Genomic DNA, 27,975 nt, shown 5'->3' on the forward strand with positions numbered 1-27,975 from the left:
GGGTAAATTCCTAGGAGTGGAATTCCTGGGTCAAATGGTATGTCTATTTTGAGCATTTTGAGGAACCTCCATACTGCTTTCCACAGTGGTTGAACTAATTTACATTCCCACCAGCAGTGTAGGAGGGTTCCCCTTTCTCCACAACCTCGCCAACATTTGTTGTTGTTTGTCTTTTGGATGGTAGCCATCCTTACTGGTGTGAGGTGATAATCTCATTGTGGTTTTAATTTGCATTTCTTCATGACTAGCGATGTGGAGCATCTTTTCATGTGTCTTTTGGCCATCTGAATTTCTATTTTGCAGAACTGCGTGGGTCGCGGGCGGCGGGCGGGGTACGAGGGGGCCGTGGGCCGGTCCCCCGCGGGCTGCTGGCGGCGGCCAGCGTGGGAGCGGAGCGTCCGGGGCTGCCCCGCGCTACGCTCGTCCGGCGGCCGGCCTGTGCCTGCAGTCCGGGTCGGAAAGGAACTGGAGAGGCGGCTTTCAAGCCCACTCAATGCCATCCTACCCCGCGGCTCCGCAGGGGTCGGAGTGGAGGGCGGACCGGTCACCGCCCTTTGGCAACCCACGCCGGCTCGTGTTAGTCCTCAGGAATCAGCGCGCGGGCTGCTGACTGCTTTCCAGGGGCTGATGGAAGTTCGCTCCAGTATTGTTCCGTTTGCTTGGCTTCATTGCTCCGCTGAGTGGGGTGGAGGCGGGGGGAAAAGATTTCTCTTAAGACCGATAAAAGCTTTATCAGACATTAACAGCCGCCACTCGGTAATATAATCGGTTTATTTTTCTCCAAACTCTGTCTTTGCATTTCACTAAATGTAAACATTAGTTGAGGCGCTGCTGCTTGTCCAGTACAAATGAATTAAAATTGCTGAGCTGGGCAAATGCACCAGGACTGAAAGACCGAAATGCATACCCACCGTTTTTAGTCAATTTCTCTAAATACCGTTCAGTTGGGGTTGTTCTGTATATATTAAAAATAGAAAGAAAACACGTAAATAAGCAAGCCCAAATATTTGTGCTCTTTGTCCAAAAACTGTTTTTCTTCCTTTGTGGGTCAGGCCAAGTGCCAAAGTTATTTTTCAAGCCTCGTTTCCCTGCAGTAGGGCTGCCATTTTTTTTTTTTCTGTCTTTCCTATTTGAGAGCCTGAAGAAAGCAAAGAGATTGCAGATTTGAAGTTGATCGAACAGTTAAATGTGCCTTAAATTGTGTTTATTGGGTATATTTTTCTTGAAATAGTTTTTATTAAATGTGCATGTTGAGTATGTGCAGTTATTTTTTTCCATAAACTCTGGCATCAAATTAAAGTTGATACTTGCTCAGCTTATTGTAGGGCAGCTTATGAGAAATGTAATTGATCAGAAGGGCAGATCAGCTTAGTTGAATGTTAACTTTACTTTCAGGGCCAGATGTCTGTCACTTGAACTCAGCTTTTTAAATAATAATGATTACTATTAATTCCTAACTTTAAAAGTGATTAAGTTATATATTTAACATGGAGAGTATTGAGATGTTTGCTTAAAGTCAAGCCTGATTAAGTAACAGCTAGGTTGTTTTTTTTTAACTGAATGAAGAAAAAAAGAACTATATTGACTTTTTTTTTAATGACTGGCAATTCGGTAGGCCAGTGTTTGGAGGTGATATTAGGCTTCAAAATCTATTTTGTCTTTCTTTTGAGATAACCATGGTTATGGATCTATCATATTTTGCTAGCTTTCTTTATATCTCTTAGCTTTTAAGAAACTGTTTCTGTTCACCTAGAAAGAACATCCTCATTTCTAGCCATTATTGAAAGAAAGGTATATGGAAAGTGGATATTCACCATTTTCATATTTTATAATTGCTATTAACACCTCTGCCAGTAGAGTTTTTAGTAACTCCAGGGTATTTAATATTGATTCACGCAATAGCATGAAATAATTATTTTAGATGAAAATGGGATTGTTTGAGCCAGGTATGACATGACTTGGCAACATTTATAGCTTTTTAAGAGTGCCATTCTTAAGTGCTCTCAAAAGATACCAAGTGTTTAGCAGTTTTAAATTCTTCATTTAAAAAATAGCATGTTAGAGTTTTTTTCTAATAAAAATTTTTTCTCATATTTCCTTTTTGTTAGAAAGTATGTAACTCTAAAATTCTTCTATAACTCCCAAAATGCGATTCTGTGAATTTATCTGTGTTTTTCATTTAATGAACTGTTCAGTAATAACCAAGTGAGTCAGAGCATTTTGAATTTTAGCTCAGTGTAGTTCATAAATGGAAGAATGAAACTCATGCACACCCACTGTGAATTACTCTTTGCTGTTATAATCTTCATTAATGATAGGGGAAGAGTCACCTTTATATGTGGCATAAAACCTTTTTCTCTAAGTGGCTTAATTTGTTGACTTTGGGGAGAACTTCAAAAGGAACTGATTCACCTTCAAATGAAATAATTTAGTTTAACCCAATATGTGAAGATCGAACTGTATATTGTATGAGAATCACATTTATTCCTAGAAGTGCCCTGACAATTTTGATTCAGTGTCTTCCAAAATAAAGAGACTTCTTAAACTATTGACTATACCTAATTTGGTAATCTTAAGTCAGTAAAAAGAATGGAGAGGTAAACTGTATAGGGGAATAAATGAACAAACAAAACTGTCCTCAGATCTGTAACTCCTAGTAAGCCCAACTGCTCTGTTACCACTGAAATAATTCAATAACATTTTTAATAAAAGAGGAAATGCTTCTATTTACTTTGGAAAAGTTAATGAGTTTTGAGGTGGAATATATTTTACTTGAAGAAACTCCAGTGAAAACCAGATGCATTTCAAAGTGGAGTGCCAAACTGCATTAAGAAAGGTAAGTAACTGCCCACTTATCCTCTGATAAACAAGAGGCGGCACATTACAGTGTCCTTTGAGTATTGAGCAGCTGGGAGCTAATGGAGTGAAGAAAACCTGCATTATTAACTTTTAATTTTAAAAATTCTTAGTATGTTTAGGTGGCTCTAGTGATAGAGCTTTGTTGGCTATTGCACTTTTCCAGTTTGCTTATATAGTCACTTATTGTGACATTTTGATGGTTTCACAAGTGAAGACACTGAAAATAAAGTGAGAAATATTAGTTGAACCATATGAACCTCATTTTTATAGTCAAAATTATCAGTTAATAGAGAATTTATATGGTTCAATAAGTAGAATGGAATTGTTTTGACTTGAGTTACTTAGCTATATTCTGCCTTGGTTAATTAGATTTCTTATATACATATTTTTTATTTCAAAAAGCAGTTTTTTACTTAATTTGGTATTAAATGAACTAAGCATAGATCAAATAGTTAATTTATGAGAGCAAACCATTATGCACTGATTTTCAAGCTGCTTTTCATGGAACTTTCAGATGTTTCAGTGTTCAAAAATGCTTGAGTTGGATTAAATTTTTAAGTACATAGTAAATTATTTTAAATTATAGTTCAAAAATACCCAAAATGTTTTACCAAACTTTAACAAATTATTTAAAAAGTTATTTTTTGTTGCAATATTATTGTTCAGGCTTTGAATTAAAACTTGTTCTTCTAGCTTTGTACATATATTTGAACTTTTTTGTTTATATGGCATTGATGAGAAAGATCATCATTGATTTTGAAGGGCGTGACCTTTAAAAAAAAATTCTCTATACATCTATACATAGGTTTTCAGGTTAGTTTTTTACTTGTAAGAAAACAAATTTATTGTTATTAGTAATTATTACTTTGTAACTAAAATATTCTGCTGCTTCCACCCCCACCAAATAAACTTCTAAAGCATAACTGCTGACGCAGTGATACTGGAAACCACCAGACTGTGCTCACAGTGAGGCCTTTGATGGGTCTTTTAATCTGGGGCAAGTGAGTTAAATTCCTTCAAGCCTAGTTTTTTTTTCTGTAAAGTGCAGATAATTTCTACTTACCTTATAGGTTGCTGCATAGCTCTTGAGGTAATGTGTGTTCAAGTACTTTGTAAACTATAAAATACAACTATGCATAAGAAAAAGACAAGCCTGTTAATTTTCTCTTTTCCCAGAGTACCTTCATTCTTTGTATGTTGTGGCAATATATTTCAATACATACTGAGTAATTTGTTTAGTCTTAATTTTTCTGTCCTTTTAAATTGCCTATAAATGAGAGGTGAAGATACTAAGCTTTTAGTTAGGACTATCAACACAACTGATTTTTGATTTGCATATTTGCTTGTATCTACCCCATCCCCTCTTAAATAGTAATTCAGTGTGTTGCTTTGGATTTTTCCAATAATTAAATAAAATGAAATTTCCTTTTGGACACTTTAGCAGATAAAGGAAATTGGTATTTGGTTTGAAAGATGAAGAGTTAAGGGTGAGTGTACTTAATAGAAATGGGCAAATCTAGGATAAAGTGAAGAATTTTTAGTTATTTTAACTTAGGAGGAGAATTATGGGAGTAGTAGTCTCTTACTCTTTTCTCCCTATTTATCCTTATCTTTTTTTCTCTTTTCAAGGGATTGGGTTATAAATCAAGTTTGTCTAGGCTTTCACATTTTTTAGAGTGCCTTCCCATTCTCCGTTGATTCAACCAGAAAATGTAAGTGGCATGGCTTCTGTCATACAACTAGTAGGAAGTCCATTTAATTCTTAGTACTGCCTCTGTAATAAACAGAACTGTATTTTAAGTGTCCCCTGCAGTATTGAAGCTGCCAGGGAATAGTTTTATTTCCCTCCCACTCCCAGTTTTAGCATTTGTGGAATGCCTGTAGATACCTAAAACTCTCCATCTGACAAATTCTTTCTGTCAGTGGCACTGAATATTGTCAGTTGTTTTCCTTGAATTTTCAGGATCACTTCACTCAGTTTTTGAGAAAATGTTTATCAAAATCCTGTGTTGGCAAAAGAGTCATTCAGAGTACAAACTAGCCACATAGACTTTAATAAAATAGAGTTTCCTATACACATGTAGTCATGTGTCTGGTAACAGTTACCTTAAACCTATAAGGGGATGCAGTGTAAACTCTTTAAAAATAAATATTCTGCACCATCTAAATCCATAGTAAGCATGTAGAATTCCTTTTTGTGTTTCAAAATTTTCTTCAAAACTCTTGTGACATCTCCAAAAAGCCTTCCCTGAACTTCAAACTCTTTTCCTTTTCCCTCTGTCCTCAGGACTGCCGTGCCACCCGTGTCTACTGCATGTATTGCATATAGAACATTGAATTATAATGAAAAATGTACGTACATCTTTTTCCCCTACTGGGTTGCCTCTTAATAGATCTGGTTATTGGAAAGTTTATCTTTAGCTAAATAGTATTTTGATTTAAAGATATATTGCTTTTATAAAGATTGGCAATATATTAATATTGCACATAGTATAATCTAATAAAATGAGAACTTTTTCACTTTCCAAAATATTTTTGATGTTTGTCTGACATGTCGTTCTTTACAGCCATATTTTGTTCTCTTTATAAGGAATGCTTTGAGAGGTTCTGTAGCAAGAGATTATTTTGTTGTCTTTGTGACCATGGGAGTATTTCAGTTAAATATCATACCACATTTTGGTGGGAGTTCTGATAGGGAGCAAGAATGTTAGTCCACCAGGAGGGTCAGGATACTGGCCTTAGCTGTTGGTCCTTCTCAACAATGTGAAAGGGCTATTGCTTTGATATGGACATACGTTCCACCTCCTGGCAACTGCTAGTGTTCTGTAATGGATGGCTATTTTAGAGTGGTTAAGGGCATACCTTCAAGCTTCCAACATGCTCTGTAGGCCACCAGTTAAGATTCATGTCACCATAGAATCCTGGCTAAGTCTTTTCCTCTTCCGGCTCCCGCCAGGATGCCTCACTCTGGCAGTCTCCCCAGACCGGCTCTGATCTCTTTGGCCGGCAGACACTCCTCTGGTAACTAACTGAACCGGAGAATTGTTCCTAGGCCTGAGCTACCCCTTAGCTAGTCTTTACTTTTTAGATCCACCTGGAAGTGAGTCATTTATTGGTCTGTGGGCCAGGATATTGAGTACCCCTTGAGGGAAACATGGCTATTATAAGGATATTCAGTGGTGGGTTGAGATGCCTTGCATTTTGCTGCTCAAAGCTTCTAATAAGGAATGACAGGCATCTTCATAAAGAATCTAATTGAACATATCATAAGTGAGTAAGTATGAGCAAGTATAAAAGTAGCTGGTTTAGGGCCATATTATTTCTTGCACCAGAGATTTCTTGAAATATTTTGTATAAGAGTTATTTTCTCTACAATTAATAGCCACTTGTAGTGGTGGTATATGTTCTCATTTCTAGATGCATGTTTTATTTTTACAGCTTGCTGTGTTGCAAAGTTGGCAGTAGTCAGTTGAAGAAATGAAATCTTCCCAGCTGTAGAAAGATGCTGAATATTTAGAAAGGTCAGATCCACCTTAGGGGTAACTAAAGCTGGATTGTGCAGAAGATTATTGTAATTATTTGAGACTGTAACTCTTTTTTGTTTTGAAATGCATCTTACAATATCAATAACAATAGTAGCTTCTGTTGAATATCACCTATGTGCCATCCACTTGCCATTTAAGCCCGATCTATGTACCACATTTAATCATGACAATGAACCTATGAAGAATTATTGCTCATACTTTATGACTGAAAAATTAGGGATCAGAGAGTTTTAGTTACTTGCTTAAGGTCATCATATCATTAAATGGCAACTCAGGACTTGAGACCAAGTCCAACCCCAAAGCCTGGCTTACAAGTGCAAACACTGAATTTCCTTCCATATTTTCTTTAAGCAAAGACTCTTACAAAATGTAAATTAATGAAACTTAATAGGACTTGATTACTCAAGAGATGAATAGGAGTGATTTCAAATTTAGGTATTTTCTATATTTTTACAATAGAAATGCAAAATTTTCTTACCTTTATGAGATTTAATTAAGAAACAAAGTGAAGCTCTCATTGAACAGTTTTGAACTCTCTAGTTAGGTCTTATATCTATGTCAATCTGTTGTTAATTATGTGACTATTTTTTCCTAATCCCAGGATATATTTCCCCTATTTTCCCAGCCAGCTTAACCTACTCCTTTTACCAACCAGTCATTCATTAATTCATTAATGTTGGTTCATTCAATACTGCTGTAAAATTTGTGACAAAGGACACTGTCAAGAAACGTTTTGAGTTTAAGTATTGCATCTCCTGAATAGGACCTGTAAGAAAGGTTCTTGCTTTTTTGGTACATTTTTTACAATATAAAATAATTATTTATGATGATAAGAAATAACATGAACTCATTCCCACCATTTGGTTTTCTATGTAAAGGCAAAAATGATGGCAAAAGGAGGTGAAGAACCCCTGGAACTGCTGTCCCTCACTGGCACCCCTGCCTCCGTCCCCTGCAGTGCTGTCTCCAGGAGAGTTCCCAGTCCTACAAAGAGTTTGGGCTTATGCTGGGGAGAGAGATTTGTGGGAAGGTAGGGCTTCCTATTTGGAAATTGTAACTCTCAAGAGTTTACCATAGAAACACAATAAGATCTAGTAAAGTTACAAAGTACTGTCCATATTACAGGTATATTCAGTAGGCACTTACTGATTATCGTGGAAACCTAGCTATTTGGTATAACATTGTTTCCAGGGGAAAATACATCCTGAAATCTAAGTAACTGCTCCACTGTAGGTTATTTTTCCTACATTGTATACTTAACACTAAAAACAAGTAATATTTTGACTAAAAATATTTTTTAATATGTTCACTCCAAAAATATATTTGGTTATTGTTGTCTAGTAGGAAAACTGTGTTAATTCAGTTCCATCCAACTTTCAGGTAGTTGAAGTGAAGAAAGATAAAGTTTGGGTGATAATCAGGGCGCTGGGATGACCAAGGGCCAGCACCCAGCTGGCTCTCCCTGGTTCGCTTTGTGCTGAGGCTCTGGCCCTGCACAGTGCATTTTAAGCTGAGTGGCATATTTTTTTTACCTACCCCTGTTGTCTTTAAGGTAATATGAATGAAAAAATAATCAATTTTAATTCCTCAGAAATTTTCCTTTTATATGAAATTAGGAATTTAATTTGTATCTCTTAATTTTTTTTCTGCTGTAATTTAATAAGGGAAAAGAAGCCCAGTAAATTGAATCCACTAAAAAAAAGAATTAAAACAAAATCATCTTACCTAGAGGTACCTTGGCACTAAACCCCAAGTAATGTTCAAATTCTTTGATTTTATCAAAACTTTTTTGTATAATGTAACTGAAATTTGTGAATACTCAGCTGGGATAGCAAAATACCTATTTGTGTTGTAGTCTTATTTTTTAATAGAGTATGACCTATATAGTTAATGATCTTGTGAGATGCTGTTTTATATTGTGTAGCTATTAAAAAAAAAACACAAGGTCTAGGTTCTAATACTCTTTAGGCAGATTTCATTGTTAAACACCCAAGATTAGCATGAACTCTTAAATATTGTTTTGATTATGCAAGAGAACTCTTTAGTATTCGGTGCTTTTAAAAATGAGGGAAGAATACGTATAGATAGATAGGAATATAGACACAATTCCCCATCTTTGGTAAAAGTACATACATTGCCATTTGATGCTTGTTCTGTATCTCTACATTATTACCCTTTCATGGCCTCCATGTTCTTACACCAGCAAGAAATGTAAATGCTGTTAACATTTACAAACCACTCATATACTATATGAGTATATTCATTCCCTTAGTTACTCATTCAACAGACATTAAAGACACGGAGTGAGGATATCAGGGTTCTTGCCTAAGCAGTGTGTAAGAATTGGACCAAAAATCTGGATCTTATGAAGAGGTCTTCAAGATTATGCCCCTCACTTGATGTAGGGTTTGGCAGATTTTTTTCTGCAAAGGCCTAGTGAATACATATTTTACAGGTAGTTGTCTCTATGACAACTGCTCAACTCTGCCTTTGTGCAAAGAATTTGGCATCACAGGCCTAGGTGAGTGACCTTTCTTAATTTGCTTGCTCATTATTGAAAATAGATAGTAATAGCAAATATTTTGAAACATTTTCTGTGTTATTCTAACTGTACATTCATTGGTATGAAAAATTAAAAGCCAACTATATAATAAACACTACATTTATAAAAATATTTAACTGGAATGACCTATTTTGTACCTGGATAGGTACCATATAATTTAGATGGATCAAGAGTAAAAGTTTAAAAACTCTGTACATACTAAATATACTTGAAAAACACATTTGTCAGGTCCTTTAGCACACACAGTGCTTTCTACCTCTTTCGAAGTAACACTTTGTCATACCTTGTTTGATTTTAGTAGAAGTGCCATTATGTATGACAGAGCCTTACATTTTAATTAAAGTTGCATTTTGAGAGTTTCCCAAAACCTAATTTATATGAATAGTTTGGATTGACATGTCATAGTGCATAACTAGTCACTAAGAGTCTGAATGTATTTTGTGCTGGTCTGAATCCCCAGTTAGGATCTCATAGCTGTTATACTTTGAGATCTCAAGTGAAGTGAACATATGGTAGTTCCATAGATACCCTTTATGGCTACAGATAGACAGTGCAGCAAGCATAGTAGTTTTTCTATAGCAAATACTTTTAAAGTATCGAACATTGTCTTATTCCATTAAAGTCATAATTCCCTTCCTTCCTCAACCAACATTAAAATTGGCACCTCAAGAAATGTGTCATATAGTAAGTGAAATGAACACGTGCCCAAGCTGACAAAGGTAGTACGTGAATACAGATCTGCATGAGTTGTGGGGGTTGGGAAATGTGTGTTTTGGGAGTAGCGACTCAGTGGAAACAAACCTTTTCTGTGATGACCGTTAGGTGATGGCTGTCAATAATTTAAAAATGGAAAACCATTTTTCTTGAAGAATACTTTTTATGGAGATGAACTTGAAAATTTTAAATAAAAAAAAATTAAATGCTCACACTAAGCATTTAATCAGTGGATATAAAATGGCACCATTTATTAGGGTTGCACATTTGTAAAAGCATCAGTATATGATGTTTTCCGTGGTTGAGATCCAATGATACCAGGAGAATGGCTCAGCCAATGCAGAAGTGCAAGATTCGCACCCTATTGAGAATTTGTATTGAAATGAAGATTGACAGCCATGCATTTTAATAATGTGTGCTTCAAACTAGATCAGGTAAGGAGTTCTTTGACCAACTCATTATGATTGTGTATTGTTATGATTGTGTATTGTTATGACTATGTATGGGGAAATTAAATATACATAACCAAGCACTGATATGGATCGTCATTCTTATTTCATTCTCTTTTATCGTATGAAGTAGTCACTAATCTGATATACTTGGGGGTCTTTTTTTGTATAATGGACATACAACATTAAATTAGTTTCAGGTGTACAACATAAAGACTCCACATTTGTATAGATTGCAAAATGGTCACCACAGTAGGTCTAGTTACTATCACCATATAGTTACAAAATTTTTTTCTTGTGATGAGAACACCTAAGATAACTTCCTTTGCAACACAGTATTACTAAACTATAGTCACCAAAGTCATCATGCTGTACATGACATCCCCTTGACTTGTAACTGGAGGTTTGTACCTTCTGATCCCCATCTCCCATTTTACCCACCCTCCATTCCTCTCTTCTCTGGCAGCTGCCAATCTCTTCTCTGTATCTGAGTTTTGTTTTGTTTTGTTTTGTGTGTTTGTTTTTCAGAACCCATGTACAAGGGAAATAACAGTGTTTGTCTTTCTCTGGCTAATTTCACTTAACATAATACCCTCAGGGTCCAGCCATGTTGTCATAGATGGCACGATTTCATACCTTCTTATGGCTGAGTAAAATTCCATTATATACATAGCACATCTTTATCCATTCATTCATTGATGGACACCAAGGTTGTTTTCATATCTTGGCTATTGTAAATAATGCTGCAATGAACGTAAGGGTACATATGTCTTTTGAAATTAGGGTTTCTGTTTTCTCTGGGTGAATACCCAGAAGTGGGTGGTATTGCTGGATCATTTTGTAGTTCTAAGTTTAATTATTTGAGGACTCGCCATATTATTTTCCATAGTGGCTGCTCCATTTCACGTTCCCACCAATGGCATATGAATGTTCCCTTTTTTCCACATCCTTGCCAACACTTGTTATTTCTTGTCCTTTTAATAATAGCCATTATGACAAGTATGAGGTGATAACTCATTGTGGTTTTGATTTAATTTCCCTGATGATCAGTGATATCAAATATCTTTTTGTATGCCTACTGGCCATCTATATATCTTCTTTGGAAAAAAGTATTCAGATCTTCTGCCCATTTCTTTAACTGGGTCTTTTCTTTTTTTTGTTATTGAGCTGTTATTTGTTACTGTTCTTTATGTGTCTTGGATATTAACCCTTTATTAGACATGTGACTTATAAATATCTTCTCCCATTCGGTAGGTTGCCTTTTGTTTTGTCGATGGCACCTCTGTGCAGAAGCCTTCCAGGCTGATGTCATCCCACTTGCTTATTTTTGCTTTTGTTGCCTTTGCCTTTGGACTCAGGTCCAAGAAAATATCACCAAGAGCGAGGTCAAATCGCTTACCATCTATGTTTTCTTCTAAAAGTTTTATTGTCGGCCGAGGCGGAGCCAACATGGCGGCGTGAGTAGGACAGTGGGAATCCCCTCCCAAAAACATATATACTTTTGAAAATACAACAAACACAACTAGCCCTAAAAGAGAGACCAGAAGATGCAGGACAGTGGCCAGACTGCAGCTACACCAGCGAGAAACCAGCGACTGGTGAAAGGGGTAAGATACAAGCCCCGGCCCTGCGGGACCCGAGCGCCCCTCCCCCCAGCTCCCGGCGGGAGAACAATAGGCAGAGCGGGAGGGAGACGGAGCCCAGGACTGCCGAACACCCAGCCCCAGCCATCCGGGCCAGAGCGCAGACACAGTACGTGCCCAGGGGGCCCTGGATACTGGGGAAACAGGGAGTAAGACCTCTGAGCGGGTGCCGAAGCTGATGCCCCTGTGACAAAGAAAAGCGGGGGCTTTTTTGAAAGTCTTAAAGGGACAGGGACTTAACAGCTTGACGGAAACAACCCAGGTCACAGTACAGCAGCTGGAAATCACAGGGAAAACCGGGTGCACTAACCCCCTGGGCAACAGCTCTGAGACCCCTCACGGAGGCAAACAGTCAAGCAGCCCCCCCATCCATTACCCCACCGGGCGCTGCAAAAGCAGAGAAGCAGCCTGAGACAAATTCCGCCCACAGAAAGGGAAATTTCTCCCTTCCGGCCAGGCAAGACACAAAGACCCAGTCTACACGCAATTACCCAACACAAGCCACTAGGGGTCGCAGTTGTCCCAGTAAAGAAAGGCCAGTAGCAAGTGAAAATTTTGGCCCTCCCAGCTGACAGTCAATAGCACCTGTCAACATGAAAAGGCAAAAAAATATGATCCAGACAAGACTAACCCAGACAGCTTCGGCATCTGCTACATCTTCCCCTGAGGAGGAATCTGGGGAGATAGATTTAGCCAGTCTTCCTGAAAAAGAATTCAAAACAAAAGTCATAACCATGCTGATGGACTTGCAGAGAAATATGCAAGAACTAAGGAAGGAGAATTCAGAAATAAAACAAGCTCTGGAAGGACTTCAAAACAGAATGGACGAGATGCAAGAGACCATTAATGGACTAGAAAACAGAGAACAGGAACGCAGAGAAGCTGATGCAGAGAGAGATAAAAGGATCTCCAGGAATGAAAGAATTTTAAGAGAGCTGAGTGATCAAACAAAAAGGAACAATATAAGAATCATAGGTATTCCAGAAGAAGTAGAGAGAGAAGAGGGGATAGAAAATGTCTTTGAAGAAATAATTGCTGAAAATTTCCCCAAACTAGGGGAAGAAATGGCCTCTCAGACCACAGAGGTACACAGAACTCCCATGACAAGGGATCCAAGGAGGGCAACACCAAGACACATAATAATTAAAATGGCAAAGATCAAAGACAAGGACAAAGTATTACAGGCAGCCAGAGAGAAAAAAAAGGTTACCTACAAAGGAAAACCCATCAGGCTATCATCAGACTTCTCAACAGAAACCCTACAGGCCAGAAGAGAATGGCATGATATACTTAATGCAATGAAACAGAAGGGCCTCGAACCAAGACTACTGTATCCAGCACGAATATCATTTAAATATGAAGGAGGGATTAAACAATTCCCAGACAAGCAAAAGTTGAGGGAATTTGCCTCCCACAAACCACCTCTACAGGGCATCCTACAGGGACTGCTCTAGATGGGAGCACTCCTAAAAAGAGCACACAACAAAACACCCAACATATGAAGAAGGGAGGAGGAGGAATAAGAAGGGAGAGAAATAAAGAATCATCAGACTGTGTTTATAATAGCTCAACAAGCGAGTTAAGTTAGACAGTAAGATAGTAAAGAAGCTAACCCTAAACCTTTGGTAACCACAAACTTAAAGCCTGCAATGGCAATAAATTCATACCTTTCAATAATCACCCTGAATGTAAATGGACTGAATGCACCAATCAAAAGACACAGAGTAATAGAATGGATAAAAAAGCAAGATCCATCCATATGCTGCTTACAAGAGACTCACCTCAAACCCAAAGACGCGCACAGACTTAAAGTCAAGGGATGGAAAAAGATATTTCAAGCAAACAACAGAGAGAAGAAAGCAGGTGTTGCAATTCTGGTATCAGACAAAACAGACTTCAAAATAAAGAAAGTAACAAAAGACAAAGAAGGACATTACATAATGAAAAACGGCTCAGTCCATCAAGAGGATATAACCATTATAAATATATATGCACCCAATACAGGAGCACCAACATACCTGAAACAAATATTAATAGAAATAAAGGAGGAAATAGAATGCAATGCATTCATTCTAGGAGACTTCAACACACCACTCACTCCAAAGGACAGATCCACCAGACAGAAAATACGTAAGGACACAGAGGCACTGAACAACACATTAGAACAGATGGACCTAATAGACATCTACAGAACTCTACATCCAAAAGCAACAGGATACACGTTCTTCTCAAGTGCACATGGAACATTCTCCAGAATAGACCACATACTAGGACACAAAAAGAGCCTCAGTAAATTCAAAAAGATTGAAACCCTACCAACCAACTTTTCAGACCACAAAGGCATTAAACTAGAAATAAACTGTACAAAGAAAGCAAAAAGGCTCACAAACACATGGAGGCTAAACAACACGCTCCTAAATAATCAATGGATCAATGACCAAATCAAAATGGAGATCCAGCAATATATGGAAACAAATGACAACAACAACACTAAGCCCCAACTTCTGTGGGACACAGCAAAAGCAGTCTTAAGAGGAAAGTATATAGCAATCCAAGCATATTTAAAAAAGGAAGAGCAATCCCAAATGAACGGTCTAATGTCACAACTATCGAAATTGGAAAAAGAAGAACAAATGAGGCCTAAGGTCAGCAGAAGGAGGGACATAATAAAGATCAGAGAAGAAATAAATAAAATTGAGAAGAATAAAACAATAGCAAAAATCAATGAAACCAAGAGCTGGTTCTTCGAGAAAATAAACAAAATAGATAAGCCTCTAGCCAGACTTATTAAGAGGAAAAGAGAGTCAACACAAATCAACAGTATCAGAAATGAGAAAGGAAAAATCACGACGGACCCCACAGAAATACAAAGAATTATTAGAGACTACTATGAAAACCTATATGCTAACAAGCTGGGAAACCTAGGAGAAATGGACAACTTCCTAGAAAAATACAACCTTCCAAGACTGACCCAAAAAGAAACAGAAAATCTAAACAGACCAATTACCAGCAACGAAATTGAAGCGGTAATCAAAAAACTACCAAAGAACAAAACCCCCGGGCCAGATGGATTTACCTCGGAATTTTATCAGACATACAGAGAAGACATAATACCCATTCTCCTTAAAGTTTTCCAAGAAATAGAAGAGGAGGGGATACTCCCAAACTCATTCTATGAAGCTAACATCACCCTAATACCAAAACCAGGCAAAGACACCACCAAAAAAGAAAACTACAGACCAATATCCCTGATGAACGTAGACGCAAAAATACTCAACAAAATTTTAGCAAACCGAATTCAAAAATACATCAAAACCATCATACACCATGACCAAGTGGGATTCATCCCAGGGATGCAAGGATGGCACAACATTCGAAAGTCCATCAATATCATCCACCACATCAACAAAAAGAAAGACAAAAACCACATGATCATCTCCATAGATGCTGAAAAAGCATTTGACAAAGTTCAACATCCATTCATGATAAAAACTCTCAGCAAACTGGGAATAGAGGGCAAGTACCTCAACATAATAAAGGCCATCTATGAAAAACCCACAGCCAACATTATATTGAATAGCGAGAAGCTGAAAGCATTTCCGCTGAGATCGGAAACTAGACAGGGATGCCCACTCTCCCCACTGTTATTTAACATAGTACTGGAGGTCCTAGCCACGGCAATCAGACAAAACAAAAAAATACAAGGAATCCAGATTGGCAAAGAAGAAGTCAAACTGTCACTATTTGCAGATGACATGATACTGTACATAAAAAACCCTAAAGACTCCAACCCAGAACTACTAGAACTGACATCGGAATACAGCAAAGTTGCAGGATACAAAATCAACACAGAAATCTGTGGCTTTCCTATATACTAACAATGAACCAACAGAAAGAGAAATCAGGAAAACAACTCCATTCACAATTGCATCAAAAAAAATAAAATACCTAGGAATAAACCTAACCAAAGAAGTGAAAGACTTATATTCTGAAAACTACAAGTCACTCTTAAGAGAAATTAAAGGGGACACTAACAGATGGAAACGCATCCCATGCTCATGGCTAGGAAGAATTAATATCATCAAAATGGCCATCCTGCCCAAAGCAATATACAGATTTGATGCAATCCCTATGAAACTACCAGCAACATTCTTCAATGAACTGGAACAAATAATTCAAAAATTCATATGGAACCACCAAAGACCCCGAATAGCCAAAGCAATCCTGAGAAAGAAGAATAAAGTAGGGGGGATCTCACTCCCCAACTTCAAGCTCTATTATAAAGCCATAGTAATCAAGACAATTTGGTACTGGCACAAGAACAGAGCCACAGACCAATGGAACAGACTAGACAATCCAGACATTAACCCAGACATATATGGTCAATTAATATTTGATAAAGGAGCCATGGACATACAATGGTGAAATGACAGTCTCTTCAACAGATGGTGCTGGCAAAACTGGACAGCTACATGTAGGAGAATGAAACTGGACCATTGTCTAACCCCATATACAAAAGTAAACTCAAAATGGATCAAAGACCTGAATGTAAGTCACGAAACCATTAAACTCTTGGAAGAAAACATAGGCACGAACCTCTTAGACATAAACATGAGTGACCTCTTCTTGAACATATCTCCCCGGGCAAGGAAAACAACAGCAAAAATGAACAAGTGGGACTATATTAAGCTGAAAAGCTTCTGTACAGCAAAAGACACCATCAATAGAACAAAAAGGAACCCTACAGTATGGGAGAATATATTTGAAAATGACACATCCGATAAAGGCTTGACGTCCAGAATATATAAAGAGCTCACACGCCTCAACAAACAAAAAACAACCCAATTAAAAAATGGGCAAAGGAACTGAACAGACGGTTCTCCAAAAAAGAAATACAGATGGCCAACAGACACATGAAAAGATGCTCCACATCGCTAATTATCAGAGAAATGCAAATTAAAACTACAATGAGGTATCACCTCACACCAGTAAGGATGGCTGCCATCCAAAAGACAGACAACAACAAATGTTGGCGAGGCTGTGGAGAAAGGGGAACCCTCCTACACTGCTGGTGGGAATGTAAGTTAGTTCAACCATTGTGGAAAGCAGTATGGAGGTACATCAAAATGCTCAAAACAGACATACCATTTGACCCAGGAATTGCACTCCTAGGAATTTACCCTAAGAATGCAGCAATCAAGTATGAGAAAGACCAGTGTACCCCTCTGTTTATCGCAGCACTATTTACAATAGCCAAGAATTGGAAGCAACCTAAATGTCCATCGATAGATGAATGGATAAAGAAGATGTGGTACATATACACAATGGAATACTACTCAGCCATAAGAAAAGGGCAAATCCAACCATTTGCAGCAACATGGATGGAGCTGGAGGGTATTATGCTCAGTGAAAAAAGCCAAGCAGAGAAAGAGAAATACCAAATGATTTCACTCATCTGTGGAATATAAGAACAAAGGAAAAACTGAAGGAACAAAACAGCAACAGAATCACAGAACTCAAGAATGGACTAACAGGTACCAAAGGGAAAGGGACTGGGGAGGATGGGTGGGTAGGGAGGGATAAGGGGGGGCAGAAAAAGAGGGGTATTAAGATTAGCATCCATAGCGGGGTGGGAGAAAGGGGAGGGCTGTACAACACAGAGAAGACAAGTAGTGATTCTACAACAGTTTGCTACGCTGATGGACAGTGACTGTAAAGGAGTATATAGGGGGGACCTGGTATAGGGGAGAGCCTAGTAAACAAAGTATTCATCACGTAAAAGTTTTATTGTCTCTGGTCTTACATTCAAGTGTTTAATCCATTTTGAATCAATTTTTGTGTATTGTGTAAGGTAATAGTCCAGTTGTCCCAACACCATTTATTGAAGATACTGTTCTTTCCTCATTGTACATTCTTGCCTCCTTTGTCATAAATTGATTGACCATATATGCTTGGGTTTATTTCTGAACTTCCTATTCTGTTGCATTGATCTGTGTGTCTATTCTTATGTCAGTAGTACACTATTTTGTTACTATAACTTTGTGATATAGTTTGAAATCATGGCAAGTGATGCCTCCAGCTTTGTTCTTTCCCAAGGTTGGTTTGACTACTTGGGATCTTTTGTGGGTCCATAAAAATTTTAGGATTGAGGCACTTGTTTTTTGTTTTTTTTCTTTCATTAAGGTATTATTGATATACACTTTATGAAGGTTTCGCATGAAAAACAATGTAGTTACTACATTCACCCATATTATCAAGTACCCCCATGCCCCATTGCAATCACTGTCCATAAGTGTAGTAAGATGCCACAGAGTCACTATTTGCCTTCAATGTGCTCCACTGTCTTCTCCCTGATCCCCCACACACACCATGTGTGATGCACTTGTTTTTAAAAAACAAGTTTCCATGATGTATAAGCAGCCATTAGGAAAACATTTTACTTTTAACTGATGTTAAATATTTTTTAACATAAGTATATGACATCTATGTGTTTTTTCTTTCTTTACAAATGATCTTTATTAAAGCTATTGCAGAAAACATGTTTGTCACAATGACAGATGGAAAGGATTGATAATGAGTACCCTTAATAACTCCATTTAACTTAGAAATTTATAGAAACAATAGGATTTTTTAGAATATTGAGTAAGAAACTCAGAATCCTGCCACCAGTGTACTACTAGGTGTTGCATCTTTTATTTAGGGTGTCACTGATATTTCAGCCTGTTGTGGCAGTGTGCATTTAGCAATTTTAGTTTTTAATAAACCACTATATTACCATTCACGAAAGGTACTCTGTCATAAAAATGAAGTAATTTGTGCTCTTGATCTCCTAACTTGTCCATCACTTTTTCTGTGGCAGGTTTGCATTTCAAGGGCATGAAAGAGTAGAGAGCACATTGCTATTATAAAAGACCATTTCCTTTCATTCTATCTTTATGGTCATTTTAATGCATTTAGTGTTTATGGATAATTAACTGTTTGACAGAGCTGTGGAGCACTTGAAAACTAAAATGTATTGTGCTGCCAGTTGTAGATCAATCAATTCAAGGTAATTTCTAATATGAAGATGTAAGTCAGTGGGAAGTTAAATTGGACTCACAGAAACTTGGTACATACTTGCTGTGGAACATATGTAACGCATAGTTGGTTATTTCTAAGAAAAATTTACATTCACACACTTCAGTTCTGCTTCACAGATTTATGGTAGATTCTTGCTTTTCAAAGCCAGTTGAATTCACAGGGGACACATGCAATATACTGCTGCTCAGGGTTTTATCTTCCTGGATGTCATTGCAACTCACAGCACTTATCCGACCACCGGAGAACAAGTTTTAGGAATTAACATCCTTTTCATATTGCTAGGATTGACTGTACCCCCGACTGAAGCTATTGTGTTTATTTTAAATGTTTCTTTTTGGGAAAGATTGAAGGGATTTATGAATAGGGAATAGCAATTCTGTAAACTAACAAGTCTGTGTGGTGTCTAGGACAGTAGTTCTTGAAGTGTGGTCCTAGAACCAGAGGTGTCACGTCACCTAGGAGTTTATCAGAAATGCACATTTTTGCATCCCACCCCAGGCCAGCTGAACCAGAAATTCTGTAGGTGGGACCTGTTCGTCTGTGTGTTAACAAGGCCTCCAGGTGATCCTGATGCACTCCTAAGGACTGGGAACTGCTGGTCTAGAATTATTAACCAAATGCTTTTACAAATCCGAATTGTATGCATCCATTTTATTTTCAGTATGCATTTTCAGTTGTTTGAGAAATATGGTAATAAGAGGATTAATTAATAAATTGTTTCAAATTAAAGTAATACTATGTCTCTGATCTTTATATGTAATTATGGCAGTACCAGCTAAGAATCAGGAAAATTCCTCTGATTTATAGATTTGAGATCTTCAGGTATACCATGCTCTTACCCTAAGAAAAGTATAATGTCTTATTTTGTTGTTGCTAGATTCTGAGTTTTGTCTTACGGGAAAAAATAGAGTTGGGTCTTGGACCTCATTTATGATTGAAATAAAGTGAGAATATCTTTTGGGATTGCTTGTTTACGTAAAAATAAGTGTTTTAGTGTTGACATTGTTAGACTGATAGGTCTTAACCATCTTAGATTATTTTTATTTCAAGGAATGTTGATGTATTAAGTTTTCATGGAGAAGAAGATTTATCTTGGATATTTTTTCCCTTAAACAGAAGGAGAAATAATATTTACCCTAAAGACAGTTTTAGGATTGATATCATTGGGTTTTTAAAAAATTGTTTTGAGTCTGTTACCTAAGAATAAATATGCATGTAAATTATGGGCAGTCTTTTCATCTGTAAGCTGGTAGCTTACTCTTCAGTTACAAATGGGATGTCAGAAAGTCATAGCAGGAAGCCTGAAAATCAGAACACAACAATCCTAAGGAGTGTATACATGGGCTGTAGATAAATCAAAAGGATAAAAGATTGCTCTTTGAAAAGGAAAGACCAGTTTCAGTTAGTCGCAGTTCTGCCTAGGATAGCGGATATAAAAAATTTTGTTATTTGGTTGCATCTAATTTTGACATAATTTTCCTCATATTGTCTCTAGCTTAGTACTAAATTTAACCTCTGGTGATCTTACTCAGGAAAAATAATGGACTGTTTAAAATGCATGCCTCATCCCCCTCCCAAATTCTCTTATGCGTTGGCTGCCCCAGAGGCATATCTAATTACTTAATTCTAAACCATGGAGAATGATGCTTTTCTGTTCTCCTGTGAGGAAAGGACTAGTATAGTACCTTAAATAGAACTGTCTCCATGGCAATGGGCAGTCAGCTTTTGACTTTGAGACTCATAAAAAAAGGAAATTTAAAAAAGCATTTTCATGGTCTAAAATAGCAGTACAGCAAAAGCAAGGTATGAATATTTCCTGTCAGTTACTGCATGACTGATAAAGCTAGCACAACATACCTTTTCTTATTTAGCACTTTTTATCTGACTATTTAAAAATGCTTGCTATACAGTAATTCCTTCCCTTAACTAATGAGTGATAATTACTATCTTCAGATTAATAGAAGACCTGAGAAGCTTGGATGTAAGTTTAGGATTGGGGTCCAGACTGAGAAAAAAGAGTTGCCTAACTAGTTGTATTGAAATTTTATTTTCACAAAGAATAAAAATACTGGCGAAATCATGGGTCATTTTTTATCATATTTAAGCAGAATTATCTCTGGAACACTGGAAGCAATGACAAGATTAAAAATAAAAGCTGAACAATTTATGCCATTTTTTTTCTAATTGGCTCCCACAAATTTGATTGTATGGATCACTTCTTCTGTCAAAATGACTCCACTGGCAGCCCGCCTCCCTAGATCCCTCTTGTTTCCACGCCTGCTTAAGAAGCAAAACCCTTTGGTTCTCACTGCTGGGCCATCGAGCCTTCAGGGAAAGTGAGAGTTGCTGTGTATTAAGGCCCAAAGAGGAAGGTCACGTTATCTCATGTAATTTTTTTGTTCTTTTCTGTATTTCCTCCTTGACTAAGCCTTATTTCAGTATGGGGTTAATTTCCAGTTGAATTGTCTCTCACCTTTAAAGTATTACCATTAAAATGCTCAATACTCTGAAGTTACTCTTCATGAGGAACTTAGTTAAGCAAATTATGTGATATACAATGCAGCACTGAGCATCTCTGAGGATGTGGATCTATGTGCTGAAGTGAACTGATGTCCATAATAGGTTATTAAGTTGGAAAAACTTGTGTTGGTTTTTTTTTTAAGGACATAAGCTTTTCATTTTCATTTTTAAGGTAAAGAGATACTGTAGGATGGACACCAAAAGAAGCGGTATTATTTCTGGGTGATGGGATTACTAGAAATTACTTTTATCATCTACTTGTCTTCATTCTCTTTTGTTTGTATTAATAATAAATGTGTACTTCATAAAAACTTTAAGAGCTTTTACTGTTTTGAAATAAGAGTAGAACAAATAATTTAAGTGAAGGATGGGGCAGAGAGCAAATCTAAATGTGATGGCAAATTAGAGATGCGTTGAGGTAAAAACAAAAGCTCATAGATTTGATAACCATGGTAACTGTGGGTAGATTGCCAGAGAAGAATAGTGTATGTGTAGGTGGCCATAGATACATTCAGTCTGAAAGTGAATGAAGATATTATAGCTGTCTGTATAGCATATTACTTTATTACATCAGTCATTCCAGGATTTTTCTGAAAACTCGTGTTTATTAATATTTAATAAGAAAATTAGTTTTCCTCTTTAATTTTGAATTCAAGAGATGATTGCAGTTGTTTTGCTCTACTTTTATACTGTATGGTAAATAAGACTTATTGTGTAAATTTCAGGGATTTATCAAATATGTAATTTGAACATTGTTTATTAATCTAGAGATGTTACCTATTAGGACCTGAGGATAGGAAAAGGTGTTAATTTTAGGAGATACTTTAATCTACTGTTACTACATTAATAATTACATTTTAGAGTTTTTGAAGAATTAAAAGGTATACAGAATATGACTTAGGTATTAGAGAGCTTACTTTGTGGTTGCACAGGAAGATATTTTCTAAATAATTATGATGGGAGATAAAATGGAAAACATACCCTTTGGCTTTTTATAGATATTAATAGATTGTGCTTATCTTTAACAACTATGAAGTTATGAATAAAATTTCGATCATCCAAATATGCTACTGTGTGGAAAAGGATAGTAAATACTAACTATTAAATACTTTCAAGGCAGAATGATGTGGTCATTGTGACTGTATTTTTAATAATTTTTTCAACCTAAATTTTAATTCTTGAAAATGATCATCAGCATCAGGTATGCAATGTCGCTTGCTTAAAACTATGATGACCACACCCTTAGCTGCTTCTCTTCCATGTTTGCTTTCCCTCACCCTAGGTGGAAATTCTCAATATCCAGAAATAAAAGGAAAGGATCTAGAAATTCAATGTTCTACCTCCATTTCTGTCTCATAAATAAAAATGAACTATCTCAGTGTTTATATTACTTAATTGCCAAGGATTTCATCTAAGGGTCCTGATGATTTTATTTAATTTCATTTTATAAGTCATAAACTCTAATGTAGCTAAATACATGTTGATATCTGGACTGAAAGTTGCTGGAAAAAGTCATTATAAATAGAGGTAATAGATACTTGGTTTTCCTCTTCTAACAGCCTGTAAGAGCAGAATAAATACTAAGGTAACCGGATTTTATTCTGTCTAGCACGGAGGGAGTGCTCTACTGCCCTTCATTTCTAGTTGCCAGTGCATCTGTGAGTACCTCATATAAACACATAAAATACCTTCTGGCTGGTAGAAATTTTGTTGGTTTACTTGATTATGACTTTGGAATTTGCAAACTTGATTCATCTTTATTGTTTATAAAAACATAATTTACATGCCAGGAAGTAATTGATGATTATGATCTGATATCTGAGATATACATATATATATAAATTTTCACTCTATATTTTTACTCTAATGATAGCAGAACATCTAATTTTCTTGATAAAATTGTATCTTTTTCTGTGGATTTGGTTTTCAAATAATGCAAATGCAGTTATAAGTTGCCTAAGTTAAGTCTGGTTTTAATTTTACATCTGTTTAGTATGGTGAAATCTTTGATGTAAGGAAGACATACTTATTTATAGAGTATTACTTATAATGAACTATGTGACATAATTAAAAGCAGATATTCCAAATTTATCTTTCTTTCCCTTTATCTTGTCTGTGAACTTTATCAAATTAACTTTTTAAAAAATAAGAGAATCTTGAGTCTAGTATATTATTATAATACATTTCTTAAGTCTTTGTCTTAATAAGAGCTATGCTTAAGTGTGCAGTGTTAGAATGCAGCTTGCCATCAGTTCTGCTATAACACTTACACACATTTGCTCCAGTTGATATGTTAGGGAATAATTTGAGCATAAAGAAAGGTGAATTTTGCCTCTTGTTTAAACACAGTTCCGTCTGTGAGAAACACTAGGTGAATTCAGAAAACTGCACCCTTCTGATCTGAGTGGCCTAGGAATACCCTAAACATGCACACACCTCAGACACCTGCCCTCCACTGCTTCATCACTTAAAGCTGCAGCCCTTCCAGCACCCGCTTCCACCAGCCACCTTCAGGTCTTTCTCAAGGTAACGTGTCATATTTAATGTAATGGTTATGTATTTTGTAACAGTTTGACATGTGCAGAACTGGTACCATTTTTTGTTAGGTTACTTTTTCTTTTTAATGTAAGACTGATGGAGTTTTTTTCAGTGTTGTTCTTAACCTAATTTTTCTCGTAAGCCGTCTGGGTTTTAGTGCCTGATTTTGTGTGGTGCAGTGACTTTGTTGGAAGCACGTATTTTGTGTTATATAGCAGAATGACTGTAATTGAGAAAGTTACCTCTTTTTTTTCTTCTAAATTTCCCTAAGATTTTAGTTAATTCACTGTAATAGGGTGATTAATATAATAAATTTAAATATAAATGTGATCAATCAAGTACAGAAATTCAGTGGTTTTTAAAAAATAATTAGATCATTATGGATCACAGATGTCATTGAAGAGAGTCACTTGGTAAGGGCACTAGAGGGGACTGCTAAAAACTTGTCACCTAAAATCATAATTAAAAGCATAGTCTGTTATTGTGAAGTTATTAAAATTTGTGTGTTGGGGGAAATTATGGGATAAAGGAAATTACAAAATTGTATAGTAAATTTGCTTTTATGTATATACGTATATGCTTACAAAAATATATTGGAAGGATAGAAACTACCATGTTAAGAGTGGTTATTTTCATAAATTGAAATTGTAAAGAATTTTTGTTATTTTGTACTTTATTTTCTACCTTAAATAAATACTACTTTTATAATCAGAAAAAAAAAACTACGCAGAGTGAAGGAAAAGACACAAAAGAGGGTATGTGGGGGAATATAGTGCTAAGAGTAATTTAATTATTTTCTTAATGAAGGCCATAGAAAAAAATAATACAGAATGGAGGGAAATTAATGAATCTTGCCAGATATTCTATCTAAAATTTGAATACAGGGCTACTTTTTGTTTTCTACCCACTGCATTCTTAACACAGTACTAGGTTTTTTTCTTCATACCTTATCTCATTTAATCCTCATAACAAGTCTTATGAAATTGAGATGTCATCCGTTTATAAAGGAATAATATGAGGCTTAAATATTTACCTGATGATTGGAAGCTACACTGTTACCATTATAATATATTACCTTTTCTGACTCTGTGGAAATGTGTATTTTTGAAACACTTGCATTTATTTTTTATTTCTGATTAGAAAAACAGTATCATCTTGCATTCTAAATCAGAAAAAAGAAACACATATTTTCTGGGGAAAACAGGTTGTCACCTTTTGTGAAGGACCCCATTGCCTTACAGCATCTAGAATACTGCCGTTCAGGACTTAGGGGCCTGTATTTTGTGTTTTGCCACTATAGGAATAAATGTTACTTCAATGCTTATCAGTAAAGTTAATCTGGGGTCTTTCTATATATCATTCTCATTTGATACTTTAATGTTTTCATCAGAAACCAATTAATAGTATTAAAAAAATAATAGCAATAATAAAAAAGAAATTATTGGCCATCAGAAATGCAGAAATCTGCTGGTACATTAAAAATATTTTAAAATACTTGCCAATTGAATTCTGCTGATTAAATAATCACATATGTCTATTCAAACTGTTACTAAAAATAATTTTATTTGAATTATGGGTAAGAATTACTTTGGTAAGTTCTCTTAATCATAACAAAATCATGATTTGATTAGCCTTTAAATCCTCTAAAAACAATCACTGGAATAATTGTATTGATTTGGAAATGTACTTTGTCATGTGAACTTAATCCTTAAGTCTTGGCACCACTAATTGTGCAGAAAAAATAGAGTTGTTCCCACTGTAATACTCACAGAAAAGATAGTTTGGGGTGCAACTAGTGAATCTAAGATTCTTTGCTTTAGAAGGTGAAATTAGGTCTGGAAGGGCTAACAATGAAAACTCCGGAGGAGGATCTGCAGCTTCAGTCACGGTGTCATTTGGTGCTTCTTTTTGGAACCAACTGCCATCCTTGGCGGAAGCAAAAGCAGCCCACGTAGACGGAAAGCCAGGCACTCCAGCCGGCAGCCCGCGCCAGCCGCCCGCCACCAAGCGGCCGCCTTTGGCCCAGCAGCTGGCCCACAGCTCTGACGAAGATGGGTACATGTTCCGCGTACCGCTAATCATGTGACTCTTTTAGAAGAGAAGAGTGTGTTTTTTGGAGATTGTATCCTAGTGAAGAAACAGCTGTATTTGAAGACCTGTTAATGTTATATGAACTCCCTAAAATTAAGTTATGGAAAATTAAAACTCACTAAGATGTACAGGCCTAGTAATCCTTAATGCTGAAGTTAAAATTATACAATATATCTTTTACTAGAAATACCTGAGAACAAGTCCACACATTATTTTGTGAGGACTTTGAAAAATCATTTATAATAACAGATGTAAAAGATTTTAATCTTTTAAGACCTCTCACATCATTTACATAAAATATTTTATCATAATCTTTTGATTTATTTTGGGGCTGAGGACTAGAGAAAGAAGAAAATTAAGCAACATGGATCCTTACAAGAAATTGATTTAAAATTTTTTATTTTTATTTTTTTGGAGTGTGGTGTGTTTTCTTAATTTGGATCATTTATACAAAGTATAGAGTGTAGAACATTGAAAAAATCTTAGATATATTTAAAATTAGTCATTCTGTTATAAGAATTATGTAAATTACATAATATAATATGGACTATTTTCTAATCTTAATTTTATAACATTTTACCAAAAACTCAAAATCTAAGTTTACCAACTTATTAATAGACTAAGTAAAATGGTTATTTTAAAAGCATTTATTTTAAATGAGTAAAAAGAATGAGAAGGCAATCTTAAAGCAATTTGGCTATTTCTCTTCTGAAATCTTTCTATCAGCATTTAGAATCTCTCACAACACAGAACCAGAGAATACTAATACAAAAAGGCCCTTAGAGATCATCTCTTCCATTTTTCAAGTAAGAAAACTGATGCCCCAGAAACTGCTCAAAGTCTTTCAGTATTTGAGAAGGGAAAAGAATTTTTGGTACCCTTTTCATTATGTTGGCTTACCTGTAGCATTCAATTACATATCATTCTGTATTTTTTGAGGTATCATTCAATGTTTAATTTCACCTACTCATTTGTAAGCTCCCTTAGGTAGCTTTTATATTTTGTGTAGTCTTAAAAGAGCTATTACATAAGCTGTTTAACAGTGAAGAGTTCTGGTAGTACACACTGATTGGTTGGTTGATTTGAGTGTGTGTTTTTAACTCAGAATGCCTAGTGCAATGCTCTGGTTCCCATTAGATGTCCTTTTCATGCTTAAAAATTAGTAATACTTATATCACATAAATGACTTATTTATTTTGGGTTAACTAGAAAACTGGATTTAGTATACTCATGTTGAAGCTTGAAGTAGAATCTATCCTCAGTTAAAATGTCAGTTAAAATACAACGGTAAAGAACAGTAAGGTGCATGAATAGCATCTGATCTTAGCTTGCAAGCAAGCCAGTTAATCTGGAAAATGGGAGGAGGTATCAGGAAAATGGCAAATTATGGAAAGTCTTTTTGATTATTAGATAATTACTTTCACAGATTTTAATTGTAACAGTTACAACTCTTTCTTTCCATCAGCGGCTACACTATCAGAATTTTGTTGCCAGAACAGAAAGAAATTCAAAACGTGTGTGTGTGTGTGTGTGTGTGTGCACGCGCGCGCATGTTTTAGGACTAGCATGAGTCCAGGATGCTAAAAAACAATTTTTAAGGTGGTTATTGTACAAAAATAGTTACTTAATGTCACTAAATAGGCTCAGATATATAGAAATATTATGTGGCCAATCAACATTGAGAAACTGATTTGGATTAATTATTAAGATGGAACACTTCTGTTACAATCAAAATAGTGAAAGAAAAGATAAAGACATGTAAAGGTATGACCAGGTGTCATACAAGTGAGAACCCAGAAGGGACAACTCCCTGTGGGTTTGAATGAGGGTTTGAATCCTCAGTATAGAGCATGTAGGAGCTGAGGTGAGTTGGGCCTTATGAGATGAGTCAGCAACATTATAGCAGATAGGAAGAAGGGATGTGGGATTCCACGGAGGTCCAGGCTGCCTCATTCTCTTGATTCCCTCTATAT

At 36.2% G+C, this 27,975-nt stretch overlaps 2 long non-coding RNA genes across 2 annotated transcripts in view; one reads left to right on the forward strand and one right to left on the reverse strand.

The window, feature by feature from the left end:
* The first annotated feature begins 272 nt into the window (after positions 1-272).
* LOC118919739 (uncharacterized) lies at positions 273-27,930 on the forward strand. The gene is made up of 3 exons (XR_008992251.1): positions 273-643; positions 23,723-23,899; positions 25,732-27,930. It is a non-coding gene; the product is annotated as an uncharacterized LOC118919739 (long non-coding RNA).
* LOC130679185 (uncharacterized) overlaps positions 690-27,975 on the reverse strand; it is a 46,957-nt gene continuing 19,671 nt past the window's right edge. The window contains exon 3 of the long non-coding RNA XR_008992252.1: positions 690-886. This is a non-coding gene — a long non-coding RNA (uncharacterized LOC130679185). The remainder of the gene's footprint in view (positions 887-27,975) is intronic.

This window comes from Manis pentadactyla, chromosome 10 (assembly GCF_030020395.1).
Source record: "Manis pentadactyla isolate mManPen7 chromosome 10, mManPen7.hap1, whole genome shotgun sequence".
Lineage (NCBI taxonomy): Eukaryota > Metazoa > Chordata > Mammalia > Pholidota > Manidae > Manis > Manis pentadactyla.